This window comes from Chlorocebus sabaeus, chromosome 2 (genome assembly GCF_047675955.1).
Source record: "Chlorocebus sabaeus isolate Y175 chromosome 2, mChlSab1.0.hap1, whole genome shotgun sequence".
NCBI lineage: Eukaryota > Metazoa > Chordata > Mammalia > Primates > Cercopithecidae > Chlorocebus > Chlorocebus sabaeus.
The window spans coordinates 43,302,660-43,329,423 of NC_132905.1; the positions used below are offsets into that span (position 1 = coordinate 43,302,660).

Genomic DNA, 26,764 nt, shown 5'->3' on the forward strand with positions numbered 1-26,764 from the left:
CCTGGGCAACGTTGAGGAAACCCCATCTCTCAAAAAAAAATTTTTTTTTTTCAAAAATTAGCCAGGTATGATGGCACACATCTGTAGTCCCAGCTACTCAAGACCTGAGGCAGGGGGATCACCTGAGCCGGGAAGGTTGAGGCTGCACTGAGCCCAGATCATGCCACTGGACTCTAACCTGAGTGACAGAGTGAGACCTTGTTTAAAAAAGAAAAAGTGAAAGGTAACACAACATCAAGAGTCACTGGAGAAATATAAAACAAAAGAAAAAAATACCAAAATGAGATACCACTTCACACCTATTACGATGGCTAACATCAAGAAGACAGTAAGTTGGCAGCGACGTGGAGAATCTGAACGCTCATAATGTGCTGATGGAATATAAAATGGTACAGCCACCTGGGAAAACAACTAGTCAGCTTCTCAAAAGTTCAGTGCAAATGTACCCTATTCCTGGTAATTATACTCCTAGGTATACATACAAGAGATATTCAGGTATATGTCCAGACAAAAACTTGCTCAAGTATGGTCACTGCAGTATTATTCATAACAGCAAAAAATGAAAACAACAGAATCATCAAGTGATGATGAGATAAACAGGTGGTATGTTCATAGAATACTTAATGCTCAGCAATAAAAAGGAGCTACTGATACACGCAACAAGTCCAATGAGCCTGAGGTGAATTACGCTCAGTGAAAAAAAACTAATTTCAATAGAAACACACTATATATTCAATTTCTGTATCATAATTCAGAGACAGGGGTAATAAAAGCATCCTAAAATTAGATTGTGAGGATGGTTGTAAAATCATTTTTTAAAAACTTTAAAACTGTAAATTTACCATCAGTGAATTAAATACTTCAGATGGGTGATTTTCATGATGCATCAATTATACCTCAATAAAGCTGCTAAAAATTAATCTTTTCACTACAATGAGAATAAAACAAAGGTTAACAGAAAACAAAATGTGTGTGTTCATGTGCATGAACACCCAAAACTGTGCCCAAAAGCACCATGCCTATTCAGTGACATGAGGTCAATTAATCCTACTCATAATGCTTGGAAGTGGGGCAGATCTATGACCTTACATAGGAAACAAGCAGCTGATCTGAAAACAAAAAACAAGTCTCTACTTTCTCAGCTCAATGAACTCTTCTTGGTTTATATAAATATCTAAGGATAATAAATGAAATCCCGACTGTGTTCTGCAAAATCCATTTCAGGGTTGCAAGATCACAATTCTCAAGGTGTTTAAAGGCAAAACCATCTGGAAGCCCCGTCCTATCAAAGCTGACTGGTCTTGTAGCATCTTCTCATATGGTACAGGCACCTCTGTGGGGTTTTGTAAAGCTTCCCCTGGGGCAGGTGAAAAGCAGATAAATGTCATTAAATTGTAAGATTAAAAAACAAAACCATCACTACCTTATTATGGCTTAATAAAGACATACATGATCATTTGTAATATGTGATTTTAAAATTACTTAATACTACAGCACCCTATTCACATGTAAGAAGTTCTAAACCTGACACCGATCCAAAGGGCTGAAAAGAAAAGTATACTAAATATATGACTTTTAAAACCACACAAAAGGGAGAGAAATGTCTGATTTCTTGCATTATTGTCTTTAAGATGGTCCTACTGTGGCGTATTTCTTGGGTTCCTCCTAACTAGAAGTGGAAAAAGTAAGGTTATTCCTCATCCATTCATTTTGTGAAAATGTGTGTTATATGACTGTTAAGTCAATGGCATAACATTAGAAAACTCTATTATATCATGTATCTTTTATAAAATTGCCTTTAAGCTAGCAAAAGCAGAAATCGTCCTCAACTCTTTTTTCTGAGTGTTGCCATTTCTACAGCTTCTACACTCATCTGATTCGCCTGGGTTGTAGACTTCATTTTATGCATCTCTGCAACCTTTTCTTCTTCTTCAACACCTGTAAAAAATATTAAGGTGCATATCTATTCTCTTAGCATTTATTTGGCTTTTAATAAAAATAGTATTTCCTGTGTTTCAATATTTGTGATCTGTTTTACAAACAAAACATAAGTAAAATGAGGTGGCCCACACTTATAATCCCACCACTTTGGGAGGCTGAAGTAGAATTGCTTGAGCCCAGGATTTTAAGACCAGCTTGAGCAACATAGAAACAACCTATCCCTACATAAAAAGACAAATAAAATCAGGTGTGGTGGTGCGTATCTGTAGTCCTCACTACTCTGGAGGTTGAAACAAGAGGATTGCTTGAGTCCAGAAATTTAAGGTTACAATGAGCTATAATTATACCACTACACTCCAGCCTGGGTCACAGAAAGAGACCCTGTGTTTAAAAAAAAAAAAAAAGCAGGGGGAAGATTTTAAAGGGAGCTTTTAAAATAAAAACCTAACATAAGAGTAATTTATTGGCTATAAACTTAAATATGGGAAGACTATCATCAAGAAAAAAATTCTAGGTTTATGAAGTCCAGCACAACAACCACTAGACACGCGTGACACTTGAAATGTGGCCAGTCCAAATTCAGATGTTCTGTAAGTGAACAACAGACACTGACTTTTGAAAACTCAGCACAAAATGTATTCCAAATATCCCATCAATAATTTCTATATTGATTACACATTGAAATATTTTAAAGTATTGCCACTAAAATGATTTTCACTTGTTTCCCTGTATATCATAATATTATAACTAGAAAGCTGTAAATCATGTGAATGACTCACATTATATTTAGTTCTATTCAATAGCACTTCACTAAATCCCAGAGAAGGGCTCAGAATTCTCCTGAAGAATTTCTACAACTTCCTCATGAACCTATTGATCATGTTTCAGAAGAACACTATTGCAAATAAATAAAAGGTACTTGAGAATTAGGTACAAAAACCATTCTTCATGCTATCAAATTAGTAGCAATGTAAACAAATTACAAATACCAATAGACCGGGACTACAACTCGCAACGAGAACAACTCCCCTAATGCTTAGTTCTAACCAATGGAGAACCATGTATAACCATGGAGCACAGGAAGAGGAGAGCAAGCACAGCTGCCCGCGAGACTGTGGGATTTGTGGGTCAGAGGGCAGGTGATACATACACAATCAAAATAGCATTATTAGTATAAAGACACACACAGTCACGGACTTCACATTTCTCAAAATTATAATATTGGCAAAATTTAAAAAATAGGTTACTACCATAAAGCTTCGAAGATTGTATCACAGGTGGTGAGGGGAGGGTTACAGTGGCAAGGATAGCTTTTTTAAGAAACTAAAAATGCTACACAGAATAGGAATTGGCAAAAAATGCTACACAGAATAGGAATTGGCAAATAGTGAATTGGCAAAATTTTTAATACACTAGTAATCTGCTCAATTTATCACGAATTGAATCTAATCTGACGACAGAAATTTAAGTTTAAACCTTAGTGGCATATAGACATCTGTGGGAGATACTGTAGGTTCATTCCAGACCACCACAATCATGGAAGTATAAAGTGAAGTTACACAAATGTCTTCGTTTCCCAATGCATTTAAAAGTTATGTTGAATCTTTCTTTCACAAAAGATCTCTGGGAGGTATGATGCTATTGGATACCATTTTATACACAGTGGAACTTCTTTCCAAATCGGAGTCAATCTTACAAAAGCCTGCCTTTGCTTTATGAAGTAAATTTATGGAATATTCTAAATCTTTTGTCATTTCAACAATATTCACGACATTTTCACAAGGAGTAGATTTCATTTCAGAGACCCCTTTCTTTGCTCACTGTAAGAAGCAACTCCTTATCTGTTCACATTTGATCATCAAACTGCAGCAGTTCAGACCCCTCTGCAGGCTCCACTCTTTTTTTTTGAGACAGAATTTCACTCTTGTTGCCCAGGTTGGAGTGCAATGATAGGATCTCGGCTCATTACAACCTCCACCCACTGGGTTCAAGTGATTCTCCTGCCCCAGCCTCAAAAGTAGCTGGGATTACAGGTATGCACCACCATGCCTGGCTAATTTTGTATTTTTAGTAGAGATGGGCTTTCTCCATGTTGGTCAGGCTGGTCTCAAACTCCCAACCTCAGGTGATCCACCCACCTCGGCCTCCCAAACTCCTGGAATTATAAGCATGAGCCGCTGTGTCCAGCCAGCAGGCTCCACTTCTAATTCTAGTTCACTTGCTATTTCCACCACATCTGCAGTTCTTTCCTCCACTAAAATCTTGAACCCCTTAAACTCACCAATGAAAGATGGAATCAACTTTTTCCAGTCCTGTTAATGATATTTTGTTCTCTTCCCGTGAATCAAAAATGTTCTTAATGACACCTAGAACAGTAAATCTTTCCCAGAAGGTTTCTGATTTACTTTGCCCAGATCCTTCAGAGGAATCACTATCTCTGGCAGCTATGGCCTTACAAAATGTATTTCTTTCTTTTTTTGAGACGGAGTCTTGCTCTGTTGCCAGGCTGGAGTGCAGTGGTGCGATCTCGGCTCTCTGGAACCTCCGCCTCCCTGGTTCAAGTGATTCTCCTGCCTCAGACACCCAAGTAACTGGGATTACAGGTGCACACCACCACACCCAGTTAATTTTTGTGTTTTTAGTAAAGATGGGGTTTCACCATGTTGACCAGGCTGGTCTCGATCTCCTGACTTGGTGATCTGCCTGCCTTGGCCTCTCAAATTGCTGGGATTACAGGTATGAGACACTGCGCCTGACCTACAAAATATGCTTCCTAAAGAATAAAACTTGTAGGCTGAGTGCAGTGGCTCACACCTGTAATCCCAAGCACTGAAGAAGGCCGAGGTGAGCCGACTGCTTGAGCCCAGAAGTTTGAAACCAGCCTAGGCAACATGGAAACAAAATATCTCTACAAAAAAACCCCACGAAAATTAGCCAGGCGTGCTGGTGCACCACCTGTGGTCCCAGCTATTAAGCAGGCTGAAGTGGGAGGATCACCTGAGCCTGAGAAGATTGAGCCTGCAGTGAACTATGATTGTGCCACTACACTCAAGCCTGAGCAACAGTGAGCTGACTTTCTCAAAAAAGAAAAAAATAATAATCATAAGACTTGAAATTACTCCTAGATCCATGGGCTGCAGAATGGATGTTGCATTAGCAGGCATGCAAACGACACCCATGTCTTTGTACACCTCCTTCAGGGCTCTGAGGGACTGGGTGCAGTGTTAATGAGCAGTAATATTTTGAAAAGAACTTTTTTTTTCTGGGCAGTCGGTCTCAAAAGTAGGCTTAAAATATTCAGTGAACAATGCTATAAAGAGATGTGCCGTCATCCAGGCTTTATTGTGCCACTGATAAGAGCACATGCAGAGCAGATTTAGCATAGCTAAGGGCACTAGAATTTTTGGAATAGTAAATGACCAATGGCTTCAATTAAAGTCACCAGCTGCATTAGCCCCTAACAAGAGTCTCAGCCTGTCCTTTGAAGCCTTGAAGCCAGTAATAGAATTTTCTCTAGCTAGCAGTCCTAGATGGCATGTAAGCCTGTTTTGCCTACATTAAAAATCTGTTTTTTGAGTGTAGCCATCTTCATGAATTATCTTAGAGAGATCTTCTGAAGAACTCACAGTTCTTACACCAAGCACCTGCTGCTTCACTTTGCACTTTTATATTACAGAGACTGTGTCTTTCTTTAAACCTCATGTGCCAACCTCTGCTAGCTTTCAGCTTTTCTTTTGCAGCTTACTCACTTCCTCTCGGCCATCACAGAATTGAAGAGTTAGGGCCTTGTTCTGGATTAAGCTTTGACTTACTGGAATGTTGTGACTGGTTTGATCTCTCCAAACCAAAGTTTCTCTATCAGCAATAAGGCTGTTTTGCTTTTTTATCATCTGTGGGTTCACTGGAGCAGCACTTCTCATTTCCTTTGATAACTTTTCCTGTGCATTCACCACCTGGCAAACTGGCCTAGCTTTCAGCTGCCAAAATGTCTTCCTCACTAAGCTTCATCATTTTTATCTTTTGATTTAAAGTGAGCAGACTGCAACTCTCTTTTACACGAACACTTAGAGGCCACTGGAGGGCTATTAACTGGCCTCATTTCAATATTGTGTCTCAGGGACTAGGGAGGCCTCAGGAGAGGAAGCGATGGGAAACCACCTGATTGGTGGAGCAGTCAGAGCACACAACATTTGCCAATGAGGTTTGCCATCTTATATGGGTGCGTTCAGGGAGTCCAAAACAAATTCAACAGTTACATTGAAGCTCACTGATCTCAGGTCACCTGAGGTCACATATAATAATCATGAAAAAGTCTGAAATATTCTAAGAGTAACCAAATGTGACACCGAGAACCAAAGTGAGTGTGTGTTGTTGGAAAAATGGCACCACAGACTTGCTTGACACAAGATTGCCACAAATCTTTAAATTGTAAAAACTGCAGTATCTGCAGGGCTCAAAAAAATGAGTTATGCCTATATGTATTCTGTGCCTATAGATGCCCCGCCTTTTTTTGTTCCCTTTCAGTGTTTTTAAGAAAATGCTGTATCACTCAGTTAACATGAAACCTACCGATAGTGTTAGGTTACATACAGATATGAAACCTGTCATGCTGTGAAAGGCCGTAAGTGTTAACACCCTATAGTAAATACTGTGTTCCAATGTCAAATAAGCTCACTGCTTTAAATGAGGATTACAAAACCCACTGAAGATTCAGATAAGGTGATTCCACTCAGTGAGTTCAGAACTGTTTAATTCTGTACCATGCTTAAACTCATTTGCACAGTGAATTTCTTGTTTTCAGTTCACCATCTTTATCTAGAACTCCTTATCTGAGTAAGAACTTTTAATCTATTCACAATTTCCCGACCTTCATTACTTTCTCTCTCATGTGTCTCATCAATCCAGAGGGAAGTCAAGCAAGGAGCCCCGCACAATAAACACCTGCCATTTTCCTCAATTCTTCAGTATCTACCCTGACATATTACCACCTCAGTGATTCCTTTTGAGCATTGTGAAATGTCTTCACAAACATTTCAGAAAATCATTCATAGTTTAGGCTGTGCACAGTGGTTCACACCTGTAATCCCAGCACTTTGAGAGGCCGAGGTGAGTGGATCATTTGAAGTCAGGAGTTCAATACCAGCTTGACCAACATGGTGAAAACCCATCTCTACTAAAAATACAAAAGAAAAACAAAATTAGCTGGGTGTGGTGCCACGTGCCTGTAATCCCAGCTACTCAGGAGGCTGAGGCAGGTGATTTGCTTGAACTCAGGAAACAGAGGTTGCAGTGAGCCGAGACCTCACCACTGCACTTCAGCCTAGACAACAGAATGAGACTCCATCTCAAAAAAAAAAAAAAAAAAATATATATATATATATATGTACACACACATACACACACACACAGTTTAAACTTCTTTCTGCTTTAGAAGAAAATATGACTAGTCTTATCTATAAAAATTTAGGTTTAAAATTAATGAAATAAAAATGATAAAAATACAATGCTTACAATATTTTACAAAGTCTATTTGAAAATTCTTTCTGGTATTGAAAAACTTGTGTCCTCTGTCCTTCAGTTCCTCTTTATAATCTGTGATGCAGGTCACTTTCACCTTAAACTTGGCCAGTTCTTTAAACTACAATAAGAACAGCTTAAACATTATATTAAAGGCAGACATTTAAAAGCACCATTTCTGCTAGATGAATTAAAAAATCTAACACAAGCCTCGGCAGAAAGCCTCATGCTGGAAGTCCCAGCACTTTGGGAGGCTGAGGCGGGTGGAGCACGAGGTCAGGAGATCAAGACCACGGTGAAATCTGTCTCTACTAAAAATACAAAAAATTAGCTGGGTGTGGTGGCGGACACCTGTAGTCCCAGCTACTCGGAAGGCTGAGGCAGGAGAATGGCGTAAACCCAGAAGGCAGAGCCTGCAGTGAGCCGAGATCGTGCCACTGCACTCCAGCCTGGGCAACAGAGCGCGACTCCATCTCAAAAAAAAAAAAAAAAAAAAAAGCAAAATAATAATAAATAAATAAATAAATAAATAAATAAATAAATAAATAAAGGCCAGATGTAGTGACTCATGCCTGTAATCCCAGCTACTTGGGAGGCTGAGTCAGGAGAATTGCTTGAACCTGGGAGGCAGAGGTTGCAGTGAGTCGAGATCATGCCAATGCACTCTAGCCTGGGTGACAGTGCAAGATTCTGTCTGCAAAAAAAAAAAAAAAAAAAAAAAAAAACTAATACCATTTTTTAAGTTATCACTCTTTCTAAATAGATTTCTGCCTGATTTTAAACAAAAGACAACACAAAATTTATAAGAAAAAAATGCACAAATCCCTTGTAATCTATTATAGGTCAGATTCTCAAGCAGGCTTGCTGGAGACCACTGTCAATAACAGCACCCAGGAATGGGAGGCAGGTATGGATGAACAGGCAAAGGGCTGAACAGGATGCAGCTGCACCAAGGACCAATAGCAGGCTCTGAAATTGAGGCAATAATTAATAGCCTACCAACCAAAAAAAGTCCAGGACCAGATGGATTCACAGTCAAATTCTAACAGAGGTACGAGGAGTTGGTACCATTCCTTCTGAAACTATTCCAATCAATAGAAAAAGAGGGTATCCTTCCTAACTCATTTTATGAGGCCAGTATCATCCTGATACCAAAGCCTGACAGAGATACAACCAAAAAAGAGAATTTTAGACCAATATCTCTGATGAACATCGATGTAAAAATTCTCAATAAAATACTGGCAAACCGAATCCAGCAGCACATCAAAAAACTTATCCACCATGATCAAGTGGGCTTCATCCCTGGGATGCAAGGCTGGTTCAACATACGCAAATCAATAAACGTAATCCAACATATAAACAGAACCAAAGACAAAAACCACATGATTATCTCAATAGATGCAGAAAAGGCCTTTGACAAAATTCAACAGCCTTTCATGTTAAAAACTCTCAATAAATTCGGTATTGATGAAACGTATTTCAAAATAATAAGAGCTATTTGTGACAAACCCACAGCCTATATCATACTGAATAGGCAAAAACTGGAAGCATTCCCTTTGAAAACTGGCACAAGACAGGGATGCCCTCTCTCACCACTCCTATTCAACATAGTGTTGGAAGTTCTGGCTAGAGCAATCAGGCAAAAGAAAGATATAAAGGGTATTTGGTTAGGAAAAGAAGAAGTCAAATTGTCCCTGTTTGCAGATGACATGATTGTATATTTAGAAAACCCCATCGTCTCAGCCCAAAACCTCATTAAGCTGATAAGCAACTTCAGCAAAGTCTCAGGACACAAAATTAATGTGTAAAAATCACAAGCATTCTTATACACCAGCAACAGACAAACAGAGAGCCAAATCATGAATGAACTCCCATTCACAATAGCTTCAAAGAGAATAAAATACCTAGGAATCCAACCTACAAGGATGTGAAGGACCTCTTCAAGGAGAACTACAAACCACTGCTCAGTGAAATAAAAGAGGACACAAACAAATGGAAGAACACACCATGTTCATGGATAGGAAGAATCAATATTGTGAAAATGGCCATACTGCCCAGGTAATTTATAGATTCAATGCCATTCCCATTAAGCTATCAATGACTTTCTTCACAGAATTGGAAAAAAACTGCTTTAAAGTTCATATGGAACCAAAAAAGAGCCCGCATTGCCAAGGCAATCCTAAGCCAAAAGAACAAAGCTGGAGGCATCATGACTTCAAACTATACTACAAGACTACAGTAACCAAAACACCATGGTTCTGGTACCAAAACAGAGATATAGACCAATGGAATAGAACAGAGCCCTCAGAAATAATACCACACATCTACAGCCATATGATCTTTGACAAATCTGACAAAACCAAGAAATTGGGAAAGGATTCCCTATTTAATAAATGGTGCTGGGAAAATTGGCTAGCCATAAGTAGAAAGCTGAAACTGGATTCTTTCCTTACTCCTTATACGAAAATTAATTCAAGATAGATTAGAGACTTAAATGTGAGACTTAAAACCATAAAAACCCTAGAAGAAAACCTAGGTAATACCATTCAGGACATACGCATGGGCAAGGACTTCATGTCTAAAACACCAAAAGCAATGGCAACAAAAGCCAAAATTGACAAATGGGATCTAATTAAACTAAAGAGCTTCTGCACAGCAAAAGAAACTACCATCAGCGTGAACAGGCAACCTACAGAATGGGAGAAAATTTTTGCAATCTACTCATTTGACAAAGGGCTAATATCCAGAACCTATAAAGAACTCAATCAAATTTACAAGAAGAAAACAAACAACCCCATCAAAAAGTGGGCAAAGGATATGAACAGACACTTCTCAAAAGAAGACATTCATACAGGCAACAGACACATGAAAAAATGCTCATCGTCACTTGCCATTAGAGAAATGCAAATCAAAACCACAATGAGATACCATCTCATACCAGTAAGAATGGCAATCACTAAAAAATCAGGAAACAACAGGTGCTGGAGAGGATGTGGAGAAATAGGAACACTTTTACACTGTTGGTGGGACTGTAAACTAGTTCAACCATTGTGTAAAACAGTGTGGCGATTCCTCAAGGATCTAGAACTAGAAATACCATATGACCCAGCCATCCCATTACTGTGTATATACCCGAAGGATTATAAGTCATGCTGCTATAAAGACACATGCATATGTATGTTTATTGTGGCACTATTCACAATAGCAAAGACTTGGAATCAACCCAAATGTCCATCAGTGACAGATTGGATTAAGAAAATGTGACACATATACACCATGGAATACTATGCAGCCATAAAAAAGGATGAGTTAGTGTCCTTTGTAGGGACATGGATGCAGCTGGAAACCATAATTCTCAGCAAACTATCGGAAGAACAGAAAACCAAATACCGCATGTTCCAACTCACAGGTGGGAAATGAACAATGAGATTCACTTGGACACAGGAAGGGGAGCATCTCACACCGGGTCCTATTGTGGCGAGGGGATGGGGGGAGGGATAGCTTTAGGAGATACACCTAATGTAAATGATGAGTTAATGGGTGCAGCACACCAACATGGCACATGTGTATATGTGTAACAAACCTGCATGTTGTGCATATGTACCCTCGAACTTAAAGTATAATAAAATAAGTAAGTACATAATTAGTTGTATAACTAAAAAATAAAAATAAAAAAAAAAACCATTGAGAGTCAATATTCCAAACACTCAAAATCCACTAAAATTTGCTTTCTTGATAAAGGGTATCTTAGTATAATAAACATACTCCACTGATTGGTGTCAAAATTAAAGAGCATCGTAGCATAATTTTCTGCAAATTACCATATCCTTTGTCTATTTATCAAATGTGTTAGTGTATCTCTGACTGACCCATAAATATACATCACTTATTTTAGGCATAGAGAAGCCATTTATGGAATTAAATAATTACATAATAATTACATATATTTTGTTTTGATTTTAAAATTTGTCTCAGTAAAACTATTTTTGCTCATCTAGAATTTAACTCATTACACAATGAAGACTGTTGAAGCTTGTTTTTACCAAAATTTTTACTTTTTACCAAATAGCCTATTTTCTCAGTATCAATTGTTGAAAACTATAAGCTTTCCACTATTTGTTTTTGATTTGTACAATAATTGCCCTTTAATTTTTTAAATGGAGATTATTTCTGCATAATATTGCTTTAAAATGTTATCTTCGGTAACTAATTTAGCAGTTAGTGAGGGGATCAGAAATCTTTTGAGCTATAATAAAGCCATGGTAGAGAACTTCTGACCTGCAGGTGGCCCGACAGTTGCCCCAGAGTGAAGAATGATGGGCTACAGTAATTTCCTTCCATTGCACTTACATGACATGTGCTGTGACTACTCTCCTGTAAGGAACTATTATTTACTTACCTTGCAGTAAATGAGGGTACATTCTTGCTTCACTATCCGCACTCTTAAAACAATCCTGTTAACAATGGCAATGTTTGTGAAAGAGTAAAGCAAGATTCATGTACTATCCACAGATTAGCTAAAGGAAGTCTACCAGCCAAGGAAGAGATAAAGTCAGCCTGGATCTGTTTAGCACTCAAGCCAGTGAAGCACTCACTTCAAGCCAGTGAAGATCTCAGCAGTTTCTACACCTTTACTTATAGTGTGTAATATACAAGTAGAAATAGGAGAAGAAATAGTCTTACTAATGCTGGGGAGGAAGAAATAAAGGCTAAGAATAGTGGAATGACTATGCCAAAGATGAGGGAACTGTAAAGAAATTCTAAGGAAGTGACTGGGTCTTACGTGGCCCTATGGTACTCTTTGCAGAGATCAATATTTTAAAAAATGATTTTATTATCAACAGAACCGCATTTCATCTCCAAATTTTTATTTAGCATTTACAGTCACAAAGTTTGGCTGATTTTATGATATCAAGGAAGAAACAAGTCATTCATAAAACAACAATGGATTAATAACAAACCATTCTGAAATTTCTTTAGGGAGATAATTTTATAAAGTTTTTAAAACTTTCTTTTAATGCTCTAATAAGAAAACAAAAAAGATGGTCAAGCACAGTTACTCAAGCCTATAATCTGAGCACTTTGGGAGACTGAGGCAGGAAGGTCACTTCAACCCAAGAGGTCAAGGCTGCACTGAGCTATGATCATGCCACTGCCCTCCATTCGGAAAGAGTCAGATCCCGTCTCAAAAAAATGAAAGAAAAAAAAAAGCACCCACAAACTATGTCACACAGAGCTGTGAGTTTAAGCACCACCTAATACTTTTCAACCACTTAAGAGGAGGAAAATGCATAGCTCCTCCTGCTTAAAATGTTTACATTTAATATGTCAGAAAATACCTAAGGCCGTGCATAGTGGCTCATACCTGTAATCTCAACACTTTGGGAAGCCAAGGCAGGACAACTGCTTGAGCCCAGGAGTTTAAGACAAACCTGGGCAACATAAAGAAACCCTGTTTCTATTAAAAAATCTTAAAAATTAGATAGGCCAGGAACAGTGGCTCATGCCTGTAATCCCAGGACTTTGAAAGGCAGAGACGGAACTGATTGAGCTCAAGTTAGAGACCAGCTGGGCAGTATATTAAGACCTCATCCCCATTAAAAAGCAAAACAAAGCAGCCAGATGTGATAGGACATGCCTACAGTCCCCGCTACTCCGAGGCAGAGGTGGGAAGACTTGAACCCAGGATGTCCAGGCTGCAGTGAGCCATGATAACACCACTGCATTTCAATCTGGACAACAGAGTAAGACCCTTTCTCAAAAAAAAAAGTAAAAAAAAAAAAAAATAGAAAATACCTAAGCCTGATACTTTTTATAATAAATACTAGTTCCAGCCATATACCCATAAAAATGTAAATTAATTGTATAACTGCCATGATAGTAATATAAAAATACAAAACTACATAATCAGTACTCAATATTTCACTGTAATTATGCAGATGATAGGCTTTTTTTAAAGTAAAGAGGTGGCCAGGTTCAGTGGTTCTCACCTTCAATCCCAGCCATTTGGTAGGCCAAGGCAGACAGATCACTCGAGCTCAGGAGTTCAAGACAAGCCTTGCCAACATTGTGAAACCCCATCTTTAGCAAAAATACAAAAATTAGCTGAGTACGGTGGTGCATGTCTGCAGTTCCAGCTACCAGAAGGCTGTCAGGAGAATCACTTGAGCCTGGGAGGTGGAGGTTGCAGTGAGCTAAGATCGCACCACTGCACTCCACCCTGGGTGACACAGTGAGACTGCATCTAAACACACACACACACACACACACACACACACACACACACATAAACAGCTAACACTAAACAATTTAGAAAGAAGTGGTTAACGCAATAGTGAATGTGTAAGCGGAAGAAATATAGATACATAATAGTAAAGATGCCATCATGACCCCAAATTCTGGAAATCTACATACAGATACAACAAAACTCCAGTACCATACTCTACTATACAAACTCATTCTGAGTAACCACAAATATTAGATATAATTTCAAAGTTAACACCTGCAAAACAAATGATTGCCTAAAATAATGGTAGAAAATTATTTGAGATTCAATGTAAAAATTAAACACTCTGAAGCATGGTAATGTGATTTGAAAGGCAAAACTACTATTCAAGAAAAGAAAAACTACTCCTTAAAAGTAAACAAGAAAACCCATAAAATTATATCTTCTACAAAAACAAATCAACTTTATCTACAGCTAGTTCTACCCAACTATGGAATGTCAGAAGAGAAGGTCTCACCATGGACTCAAGAGCTGACATGAGGAATGTCACCACCATCCTTCTGAGGACTCCTCATCTTCAACGGCCAGGGTGGACACTGTTACTTGGGCTATGATCTTTGTGCAAGACAAGTAATAAGAAAGTGAGTGGTAAAAATCTGGTGTTCCAATCCCACATTCAGAGTTCTGAGGATCTCCCACTGGCTGTCTAATTTACTGGTTTTTTTTTTTGCCTACGAGAAAAAACAAGACTCAAAAACTAAGTATGCGATTTGCCTAAAACTCTCATCACATAGAGAATCTATTCCATAACTTTGTATCTAGTGTTATTTCAATAAAATTGGGTTAATCTCACACCCAAAATAAATGCAGATGGCACTCAGAATCAGTGAAATTTCTCCCAAGGAGGAGGAGGAGGAGAGATAGATGGACTATCACAGACCAACGTGGGACAAAGCTGCCAAGCTCCCTCTCTCCCTTGCACATCCTGACACAGCGAAGGGTGGGTGCAGTGGACAGAGGCTGGGGGGAGACACGTTTCCCTTCTTACTGAGAAAACAGATCACAGGCATCCAGAAACAAGTAAGATGATTTATATTACAGCACAAAACATTTTGTAATATTTCGGTAACAACAACGACCCTCAAATGAATTTCAAACACTATCAATATTCAACACATAAACAGAAAATATGAACTGTCAGCAAGGATATCAGAAAACTGGAACCTGTACGCACCGCTCTTCAGAACATAAACTGCTGCAGCCCCTGTGGGAAATGGTTTGGCAGCTCCTTAAAACATTAAGCACAGAATTATCACACAATCCAACAACTCCCTTTCAGGGTATATACCCAAAAGAACTGAGAGCAAAGACTCAAACAGGTATTTGTACATTCATGTTCATAGCAACATTATTCACAGTGGCCAAAAGGTACAACCAACCCTAAGGCCCATCAATAGGCAAATGGATAAGCAAAATGTGATACACACACATACATGGAATATTATTCAGCTGTATAAAGTAAACAATGATTCTGGCCAGGTTCAGGGTCTTAATCCTGTAATCTCAGCACTTTGGGAGGCCGAGGCAGGCAGAACATCTGAGCCCTGGAGTTGCAGACCAGCCTGGGCAAAATAGCAAGACCTCATAATAGCAAGACCTGTAAGTTTTTTTTAAAGAAAATTCTGATAGTGCTATAGATGAACCTTGACAGCACTGTGCAGTCTATGCATGTAACAGAACCGCACTTATACTCCACAAATATGTAAAGTTGTTTTAAAATGGGGAATTCATTGAGGAAGAAACGTGACCCACAGAGAGCAGAGAGGAGTGAGACAGAAAAGCCACCCATCCAGAATCGGCGTGGAGCCCAGGGGTCTCCCCACGGCAGGGAAATGGTGAGTAAGCAAGGGCCACTGCTGACTCACCCTTCTGCCATCAACTTTTGAAATCCTGGGCACAGAAAATCCTCCGACACCCTCCCCACAGAGCTCCCCAACTGACACAGAGAGCTGCATGGAGTCTGGTAAGAGCCTCCAGTCAGGCCCACATGGAACCCTAAGGACGCTGGACCCCTGAGCACCACAGTGCCAGCTGCTATAGCTCTGCCACCAGAAGAGACCAGACTCGGTCACATGCTCCCAGGATAGGGGCCATACTACAGTGCTGAGGAGCAGAGAGACTCACCTCCTGTCTCCACTCTACCTCCTGTAGAGGCCTCACCTCCACTACACCTCGTCTGGTAATGCCCACTGGCCTGGGCCTCAGTGCAGCCACTTACCCCCTGCCTGAGCACTCAGGCTAACTGCAACTCTGCAGACAGACCTCCCAGAGGTACCTGTCAGGTCTGCTGTTTCTGCAATTGCCATGGCCCCTGCACCTCTACCTCTCTGAAGCTAGGGAGGGAACGAAGAGCCCAAGAACTATCACAGGCTTCTAGCACACCACAGCTGCCTTACAGAAAGTGCACAAGCTGTTTCCACGTTGGTCCCCCTCTCTACTATGCCTCACTGGGGAGGGTCTCCTGACCTGGGCCCCTAGCACAGCCATCCTGCACCCCCACCCTGATGAACTGCTTCAGGCAGTGGCATCTCTGCATCTCTCTGAGATGGAGCTTTCAGGGGTAACCCACAGGCTCTCTGCCATTGCCACTGTAGCAGTACCACCATTGCTGCCCTTGGTCTGGGCAAAGAATAAAGACCCTGATTGCTTTGCCAGCACCTCCAGCATGCCACAGCCACCAGAAGGAGAAAATTCCAGTTTCTCTTCTCTGTGAGCTTCCAGCTTCCTGCTCTTCACCAGAAGGAGCCCCAGGTTTAAGCCCACAGTTTGGCCACCTCACCCTTGGCAGAACATTCTCATTGGCAGTGGCTCTGTGTCTCTCTGGGGTAGAGTTCCCGGAGGCAACTGACAGCCCTTCTGCCATTACTGCTGCAGTGATACTGCCCTTGCTGCCCTCAGGTTGGGGAAGAAACAAAGTGCCTCAGTGCTTTGCTCACACCTGCAGCAGGCCACAGCCACCATATGGAGGGAATTCCAGTCTCTCTTCCCTGTTGGCCCCAAATCTCCTGCTCTTAACCAGGCACGGGTCCCAGCTTAGGCCCACAATGCAGCTGCTCCATTTCCCACTGATCATTCTGATTGGCAGCAGTTCTGCATGTCTCTGAGGTGGCAGCCCAAGAGACAAGTGAAAGGCTGTCTGCCATTGCCATTGCTGAGATCCCCAACCCTGCTGCTCCCAAGCTGTGGAGAAAATGAAAAGTCTGAGTTCACCCCAGAGCTATGGTGCACAGGGCTACGGGATGGGAGAGCCAACCCAAGACCTATGGCTAGTATTCAAGTGGGGGACCAGCATAAAACTGCTGAAATGACAGAGAATTCAGAGCCTGGATGCCAATGAAGACTGTCAAGATTCGGGAGAAAGTTGAAACCCATTTCAAGGAATCTAAAAAATTCAGTAAAACTATTCAAGAGATGAGAGATGTAACAGCCTTCTTAAAAATGAACAAAATTGATCTGATAAAGCTGGAAAACTCATAAAAAGAATTTTGTAATACAATCAGAAATATTAACACCAGACGAGACCAAGCTGAGGGAAGAATCTCAGAGCTCAAAGACCAGTTCTTTGAATTAATTCAATCAGACAAAACTAACTGAAAAAGATTGTTTTTCATGAATGAAAACTTTAAGAAATATGGGATCATGTGAAGATACCAAATCTACAACTCATTGGCATCTCTAAAAGAAAGGAAGAAGGAACAAATAACTTGGAAAACATTTTTTAGGATACTGTCCAAAATAATTTTCTTAACTTTCCTAGAGAGGTTGAAATTCAAATTCAGAAAATTCAGAGGACCCCTGGGAGATAGTACACAAGATAACCATTCATCCCCAAGACATATAATCATTAGATTCTCCAAGGTCAATGTGAAAGGAAAAGTATTAAACACAGCTAGAGACAAGGGGCAGGTCACTTACAAAGGGAACTCCATTAGGCTATCCGCAGACCTTCCAGCAGAAGCCATACAAAGACAAAAGCAATTGGGGGGGCCTACGTTCAGCATTCTCAAAGAAAACAAACTCCAACCAAGAATCTAAGCACACCAAACTCAGCCTCATAAACAAAAGAGAGAAGATATCCTTTCAGACAAGCAAATGCTAAGGGAATTCATTACCACCAAACTTGTCTTAAAAGTGATTCCTAAGGGTATGGTAAACATGGAAAGGAAAGACTATTACTGGCCACCACAAACAACACACTGAAGTACATGGGCTATTTACACTATAATGTAAACACACAATCAAGTTTACATAACAAACAGCTAACAACACAATGTCAGGATCAAATCTGCACATGTCAATATTAACCTCGAAAAAGAATGTGCTAAATACCCCACTGAAAAGGCACAGAGTGACAAGTTAAATAAAGAAGCAAGACCCAACTGCATGCTGTCTTCAAGACACCTATCTCACATGCAAGGACATCCACAGACTCAAAGAAAACAGATGGAGAAAGATCTACCAAGCAAATACAAAACATAAAAGAGCAGAAGTCACTATTATTTTTTCAGACAAAACAGACTTTAAATTAACAATGATCAAAAAAGACAAGGGGATTTCATAATAAGGGGTTCAATTCAGTAAGAAGACTTAACTATTCTAAATGTTAATTACATGCACCCAATGCTAGAGCACCCAGATTCATAAATCAAGTTCCTAGAAACTTATGAAGAGACTTAGATAACCACACAATTACACTGTGAGACTTGAAAACCCCACTGAAAGTACTGGACAGATCACCAAGGCACAACACCTACAAAGATATTTAGGACCTAAATTTGACACTTAACCAAATGGACCTAATACTCATCTACAGAACACTCCAGCCAGCAAAACCAGAATATATATTCTTCTCACCTGCACGGGACACATACTCTACAATTGACCACCACGCACTTGGCCATAAGGCAACTCGCAATATATTCTAAAGAATCAAAATCATACCAACCACACTATCTATCGGAGCACAGTGCAATAACAACAGATATCAATACCAAGAAGATCTCTCAAAACCATACAATTTTGTAAAAAATTAAATAAGCAGCTGCTGGATGACTTTTGGATAAAGAATAAAATTAAAGCTGGAATCAGTAAATTATGTGAAACTAATAGAAACAAAGATATAACATACCTAAACCACTGAGGAACGGTTTAAAAAAAGTGTTGAAGGGAAAGTTTGTAGCACTAAACACCCACATTGAAAAGTTAGAAAGATATCAAATTAAGAACCTAACATTGTATCTTTTTATTTTATTTATTTATTTTTGAGACAGGGTCTTGCCCTGTCGCACAGGCTAGAGTGCAGTGGAGCAATCTCAGCTCACTGCGACCTCCATCTCCCAGGTTCAAGCAACTCTCCTGTCTCAGCCTAGCTGAGACTACAGGTGTGTGCCACCATGCCCAAGTAATTATTTTATTTTTAGCAGTGACAGGGTTTCACCATATTGGTCAGGCTGGTCTCGAACTCCTGACCTCAGGTGATCCACCCGCCTCGGCCTCTTAAAGTGCTGGGATTACAGGCATGAGCCATTGTGCCAGGCAATATCTGGAGGAAACAGAAATGTAACAGCAAATCAACCCCAAATCTAGAAGACAAGAAATATCAAAGCTGAACTGAATGGAGATTAAAAAAACTGTACAAAAAACTTATTTCTGAAAGAATAAATAAGATTGATAGACCGCTAACTAAAGAAAAAAAGATGATCTACCTAAACATGATAAAAAGTGACAAAGGAATATTATCACTGATGCCACAGAAATACATGAAACTATTAGAGACTATTATGAACACCTTTATGCACACAAACTAGAAAACACAGAAGAAATAGATAAATACCTGGAAACATGTAAACTCCCAGGACTGAATCAGGAAGAAATTAAAACCCTGAATAGACCAATACTGACTTCTGAAATTGAATTAATAATAAAAACTTTACCAGAAAAAGCTCTGGACCAGATGGATTCTCAGCCATATTCTACCTGACATATAAAGAAGAGCTGGAAGTTCTACTGAAACTATTCCAAAAAAAGGAGGAGGAGAGACTTCTTCCTAATTCATTCTATGAGGCCAGCACCATTCTGACACCAAAATCTAGCAGATACGGGGCGGGGGTTGGGGGGGGGGCGGAGAAAAAGGCAAATTGGGCTGGGTACGATGGCTCATGCCTGTAATCCCAGCACTTTGGGAGGCAGAGGTGGGCAGATCTCCTGAGGTCACGAGTTCGAGACCAGTCTGGCTAACATGGTGAAACTCCGTTTCTACTAAAAATACAAAAAATTAGCTGGGTTTGGTGGCACAGGGCTGTAGTCCCAGCTACTCAGGAGGATGAGACAGGAGAATCCCTTGAACACAGGAGGCAGAGGTTACAGTGAGCCGAGATCACGCCATTGCACTCCAGCCTGGGCAACAAGAGTGAAGCTCCATCTCAAAAAAAATATAAATATATATATACACACACACACACAAAATATATAAATATATATTTATATATTTATACATACATTTATATTTATTTATATATATTTATATTATTTATATTTATTATATGTACATATCAAACTGAACCCAGCATCACATCAGAAAAGCTAATCCACCATGATCAGGTAGGCTTTATTCCTGGGATGCATGGTTAAACAGCCTAAAAAACTAGGCATCAAAGGTAGGTACCTCAAGATAAAAACAGCCGTCTGTAACAAACCCACAGTCAAGATCATACTGAAAGGGCAAAAGCTTGAAATATTCCTTTTGAGAATCAGAACAAAACAAGGATACCCACTCTCACTATTCCTATTAAATAAAATACTGGAAGTCCCAGTCAAAGCAATCAGCCAGGGGAAAGAAATAAAAAAGGCATCCAAATAGGAAGAGTGGAAGTCAAATGATTTCATTTCACAAATGATAGAACTCTATACTTAGAAAAGCCCACAGTCTCTGCCCAAAGGCTCCTAGATCTGAAATAGAACTTCAGTAAAGTTTCAGCATACAAAATAAATGTATGAAAATTAGTAACATTTCTATACACCAATAACATCCAATAGAAAATACAATTCTATTCACAATACCCACCAAATGAATAAAATACCTGGAAACACAGCTAACCAGGAAGGTAAATGATCTCTACAATGACAATTATGAACCACTGTTAACAAAAAAATTAGAGATGACAAAAACAAATAGAAAAACATTCCAAGCTCATGGATAGGAAGAAACAATACTGCTAAAATGGCCATACTACCAAAAGAAATTTACTTTTGAATTCCATGTTATTCCTATCAAACTACCAACAACATGTTTTACAGAACTTGAATACTCAAAGCTACTTTATGCAAAGGAACAAAGCTGGAGTCATCATACTACCCAACTTCAAACTATACTACAAGCCTACAATACCTAAAAGAGCATGGGTACTGGTACAAAAATAGATACATAGACCAAAGGAACAGGCTAGAGAACCCAAAAATAAAGCCACACATCTAAAACCATCTGATTTTTCACAAAGTCAACAATAATAAACAATAAGGAAAGGACTCCCCACCAGGCACGGTGGCTCATGCCTGTAATCCCAGCACTTTGGGAGGCCAAGGCGGGCAGATCACCTGAGGTCAGGAGTTTGAGACCAGCTGGCCAATATGGTAAAACCCCATCTATACTAAAATTACAGAAATTAGCTGGGCGTGGTGGAGGACACCTGTAATCTCAGCTACTCTGGAGGCTGAGGCAGGAGAATCACTTGAACCTGGAAGACGGAGGTTGCAGTGAGCTGAGATGATACCATTGCACTCTAGCCTGGGCAATAAGAGTCAAACACCATCTTAAAAAAAAAAAAAAAAAAAAAAAAAAAAGGAAGGAAGGAAAAGACTCCCTATTCAATAAATAGTGCTGGCATAACTGGCTAGTCATATGCAGAAGATTGAAGCTGAAACACTTCATTTATACCATATACAAAAATTAACTCAAGATGGATTAAAGATTTAAATATAAAACCTAAAAGTGTAAAAACTTTAGAAGAAAACCTAGGAAATACCATGTTGTACATTGGCCCTGGAAAAGACTTCAAGACTCTAAAAGCAACTGAAACAACAACAAGAAGTTGACAAATGAGACCGGATTAAGCTAAAGAGCTTCAGCACAGCAAGAGAAACTACCAACAGAGTAAACACACAACCAACAGGATGAGGGAAAAAAAAAAAAAAAAAACCAACTTGCAAACTACGTTTTTCAGCAAAGGTTTAATATGTACAATCTATCAAAAAAATCGTAATTCACCAAGCAAAAAACAAACCTTATTAAAAATGAAAGAAGAACAAGAACATAAATTTCTCAAAAGAAGATATACATGCATCCAACAAGCATATTAAAATGCTCAATATCACTAATCATTAGAAAAATGCAAATCGAAACCACGAGATACCATCTCACACCAGTCACAGCAGCCACATTAAAAAGGCAAAGAATAATAGATGCTGGTGAGTAGTGAAGAGAAAGCTTGTGCACTGCTAGAGGGAATGTAAATTTTTCTAGCCACTGTGGAAAGTACTCCGGAGATTTCTCAAAGAATTTAAAACCAAACTACCGTTTGACCCAGCAATTCCATTATTGATATATACCCCCAAAATAGAAATCATTCAACTGTAAAGACACATGCATGCTTATATTAATCACAGATCACAGTACTATTACCACACTATTTACAATAGTACACAGTACTATTCATAATAGCAAAGACATGGAATCATCTGATGTCCTTCAATAAATAAATGGATTTTACAAATGTGGGGGGTGTGTGTGTGTGTGTATACATAATTTCATTGTATATATATACACAATATAATATAGATATATTGCACAATAATATAAATACACAATAGTATTTCATTGGGTATATATACCATTATACACACACATACACACACACACACACAATGAAATAATATTCAGCCATAAAAAGATAAAATTCTGTCCTTTGCAGCAACAGGGATGAACCTGGAGGACACTGTGTTAAGTAAAATAAGCCAGGCATGAAAAAAATATACTGCACATTCTCCCTAATATATAGAATCTAGAAAGTTGATCTCATGGGAGAGTAGAATGGTGGTTACTAGAAGCTAGCGTGTGGAAAAGAATGCAAAATGAGGAGAAAATGGTCAATGGGCAGTAAGTTACAGTTAATAGGAGGAAAATATTATAGTGCACAGTAAGGTGACCATGGTGAACAGTTTTGTATTGAATATTTCAAACGGCTAGAAAAGAGAATTTTGAATGTTCTCACCACAAATAAATAATAAATGAGATGCTGGATATGCTAAATCCCCTAATTTGATTATTACATGTATAAACACATATCTAAAGCTCACATTGTACCCCATCTACATATAAAAGTATTGTGTCAATTAAAAACAAAATTAAAGGCTGGGCGTGGTGGCTCATGCCTGTATAAATCTCAGCACTTTGAGAGGCGGAGATGGGCTGATCACCTGAGGTCAGGAGTTCGAGAAAAGCCTTGCCAACATGGTGAAACCCCGTCTCTACTAAAAATACAAAAATTAGCTGAGCATGGTGGCGGGCGCCTGTAATCCCAGCTACCCAGGAGGCTGAGGCATGAGAATTGCTTGAACCCAGGAGGCAGAGGTTGCAGTGAGCCATGATCACACCAGTGCACTCCAATCTGGGCCACAGAGTGAGACTTTGTCTCAAAAAAAAAGAATTTAAAAAGGAAAAATGAGGTCATGAGCTAAACATCTGCCGCCCATATTGTCTGGAAAGATATATGAATAAAGATCATCACGACTCACCAGAAGAGAAACCTGTAAGAAAAAACTTCAGTAGCAATTAGTACTGTGGTAGGAAACCTACACTGTAATGGAGGAATTGCTGAAGCCTGAGAGTGGACAAGTGTGAGAGTTAACATCTCCAGGGAGACCAGTCTTAGTTCTTCCTTCTCACTTTTGAGAGTTTTATCTTCAGAAGCCTTACCTGATTCTTATAGTAGAGATAGAAAAATCTCTTGTTTCTGGCATAGGGAAAGGAAATGCACTCATTCTAAAAGCCACCTAGAACATTCTATTCTTCTTACCAAGCTCTGTCATCAGAAAACTATGTTAGCAAAGCCTAACCTACTGGGGTTTTGTCAGAGTTTATATGACTCAGTTAAGGGAAACACCCATCACCACACTGCTCTAGTCTTCAGTGGGGAAGAAGAGAAATATTCAACTTCAGACCACCTGAGCCCTTCATGTGAGAGAAGAAACATGTGCAACTCCCATTCCTCCAGCCTCCCTGTTAAATCTAAGGGGTGGAAAATGTGAAGCATTTTTTAAGATGACAAGACAGAGGCACAGACTCACTAAAAGACACAGAACTCGGTTGGAATGCAGATGTCCTTCTGTTCTCAATAAATGCATCAGGACAAATTGATGGGTGCGGAAGTAATAAGCAACCTAGGTTTCCTCCCTGTATCTCATGTTCTGTGTCATAGACGTGTCCTCTGGAGGATGGAGAACTTCTCTTATGTAGCTCTGAAAGAAGTAACATTTTTCTGACTTCCAAAATGCTTTTGATCTAGTTCAATTCAGAAAATGAAAATCCACTAAGGAACATATTTGAAAAACACTACAAATCGGCCGGGCGCGGTGGCTCAAGCCTGTAATCCCAGCACTTTGGGAGGCCGAGAAGGGCGGATCACGAGGTCAGGAGATCGAGACCATCCTGGCTAACACGGTGAAACCCCGTCTCTACTGAAAAATACAAAAAAAAAAAAAAAAACTAGCCGGGCGAGGTGGCGGGCGCCTGTAGTCCCAGCTACTCGGGAGGCTGAGGCAGGAGAATGGCGTGAACCTGGGAGGCGGAGCTTGCAGTGAGCCGGGATCGCGCCACTGCACTCCAGCCTGGGCAACAGACCGAGACTCCGTCTCAAAAAAAAAAAAAAAAAAAAAAAAACACTACAAATCACCTGTAGAGAACCCATAGAAACACATTAGGAAATGTGATATTGTGTTGTGCACATTTTGAAGGCTGGATTATTTGGGAGGTATATTTTGTTGACAAGTTCTGAGAACATACAATCCATTAGGCAGAAACTGCATAGAAAAATGAGCTTTCACATTAAAAAGTTTGGAACCCAGATGGTACAATAAAAGTTTAGAAATTGTACACTCTGTGGATGTGTTGATATTTTATATTATTTGATGTGGAAATGAGTGAAAAGGCTAGATTATCCAGAATGTATATGAGGTAATCAGAGTTAACGAAGCAGTAGGTAAAATTAAAATGATCATGGTAATTATTTGGAGCACTAAAGAACAAACGTTGATAATGTGAGATCTGTTGTTTTTTCCCAGATACATGAAATACATTTCTTGTTATTAAGATGAACATACTTTAAGCATAATGCTTCTGTTACACTTAAAAATACCTTTTTTCAGTCAGACACAGTGGCTTACACCTATAATCCCAGCACTTTGGAAGGCTGAGATCGTGCCACTGCACTCCACCCTGGGCAACAGAGCAAGACTCCATCTCAAAAACAAAATACAAAAACCCTTTTTCCCCAACCTGTCTTTGGACTTTTAACCAATACCTTTTACCTGTTCTTCAGCATCTTCACATTCCTTCATGATCAGAAATCGAAGCCCCATGACCTGGTCAGCAGTAACTTGACCTTCATTCATGTAGTGATGCTACTCACTGTGGTGGATGCTTGGCCTCCAGATATGCTTGAATCACTGCACTTAGGGAATGAGTTCAAATGTAAGCCCTTGTCTAAACAGAGTGAGGATGGGCCTGTGTGTCTGTTAACACCTGTCTCCTGAGTGTACACCAGGCCGGCACCATCAGCCCCAGCAACTGCTGTTTGGCAAGGCTTCAACACAAATTCACAAATAATATTAGCAGGGTCATCTTTTTTGTTTTTTCTTGTCTGTCAATTTGTCTTTCATTCATAACATAATATTCTTCACTATGGCTTCTGCTAATGTGACCCAGACCAGCCTACTTACGGTCAGCAAATACTGTTCACTTTCTCCCATGAAGTCCTTCAGGAGAAAAGTATTCTTTACTCTGCCATTACGCAGGGATTGCACACATGGTGATCCTTTTCTCCAAGCATCAGAGGCGATCTCCTCACCTTCACAGCATCAGCGTCTCTCCACCAGCCTTCCCAGAGAAAAGGACCACTCAGACCATCCCGCTGTTAGTGAGCTACTTTCAGGTCATGTGCTGGGTGGAACTCACCATCTCATCTTCTTCAACCCTGCTGTGGACGTGTAACGCAGTCATCCTGAGTATGTAGAAACTTGTGGGCAATGTCTACGCCACTGTTGTTCCACCAGTACAAATCAGCTCTGATAAAAAGATAGTTGACATTCTCCAAAATATGCAAAGTGCTATAAAGCTTTAACAAGTTGGTGATGGAAAACATTTCTAAAAAATCGTCTTCTCCTATAGTTAAACTGTTCAAGTAGCCCTGGAGTTCCTTTTATCTTATTTAACAAAATGCACGGAATCATATTTTTATTATATTTATATGCTTTCTAAACTGATGCATCCAAGGACCATGTAATTTCTTTCATTCCAATGTCTACCATGGGTTGACATTTCTGTATCAAGTTTCTTACATTTTTATTTTCATTTTATCTTGGTAGCAGAAAATGTTTCTCCTGAAGTATTCCTTTTTTTTTTTTTTTTTTTGCGACAGTGTTTCCGAGGCTGGAGGGCAGTGGTGCAATCTCAGCTCACTGCAACCTCCACCTCCCGGGTTCAAGCGATTCTCCTGCCTCAGCTTCCTGAGTAGCTGGGATTACAGGCACGCACCACCATGTCTGGCTAATTTTTGTATTTTTAGTAGAGATGGATTTCACCATGTTGGTCAGAATGGTTTCGAACTCCCGACCTTGTGATCCGCCCGCCTCAGCCTCCCAAAGAGCTGGGATTACAGACATGAGCCACCATCTGCCTTGAAGTAGACTCTTAACAATCTTCTATTGGTAATCAAATTTCTCAAGGCTGCTACTTTTGAAAATATTTTA

At 39.6% G+C, this 26,764-nt stretch overlaps 1 pseudogene; it reads right to left on the reverse strand.

Annotated features, from left to right (window-relative positions):
- Positions 1-1,143: 1,143 nt before the first annotated feature.
- LOC140708620 (general transcription factor II-I-like) lies at positions 1,144-25,408 on the reverse strand (annotated as a pseudogene).
- Between the last annotated feature and the right edge of the window lie 1,356 nt (positions 25,409-26,764).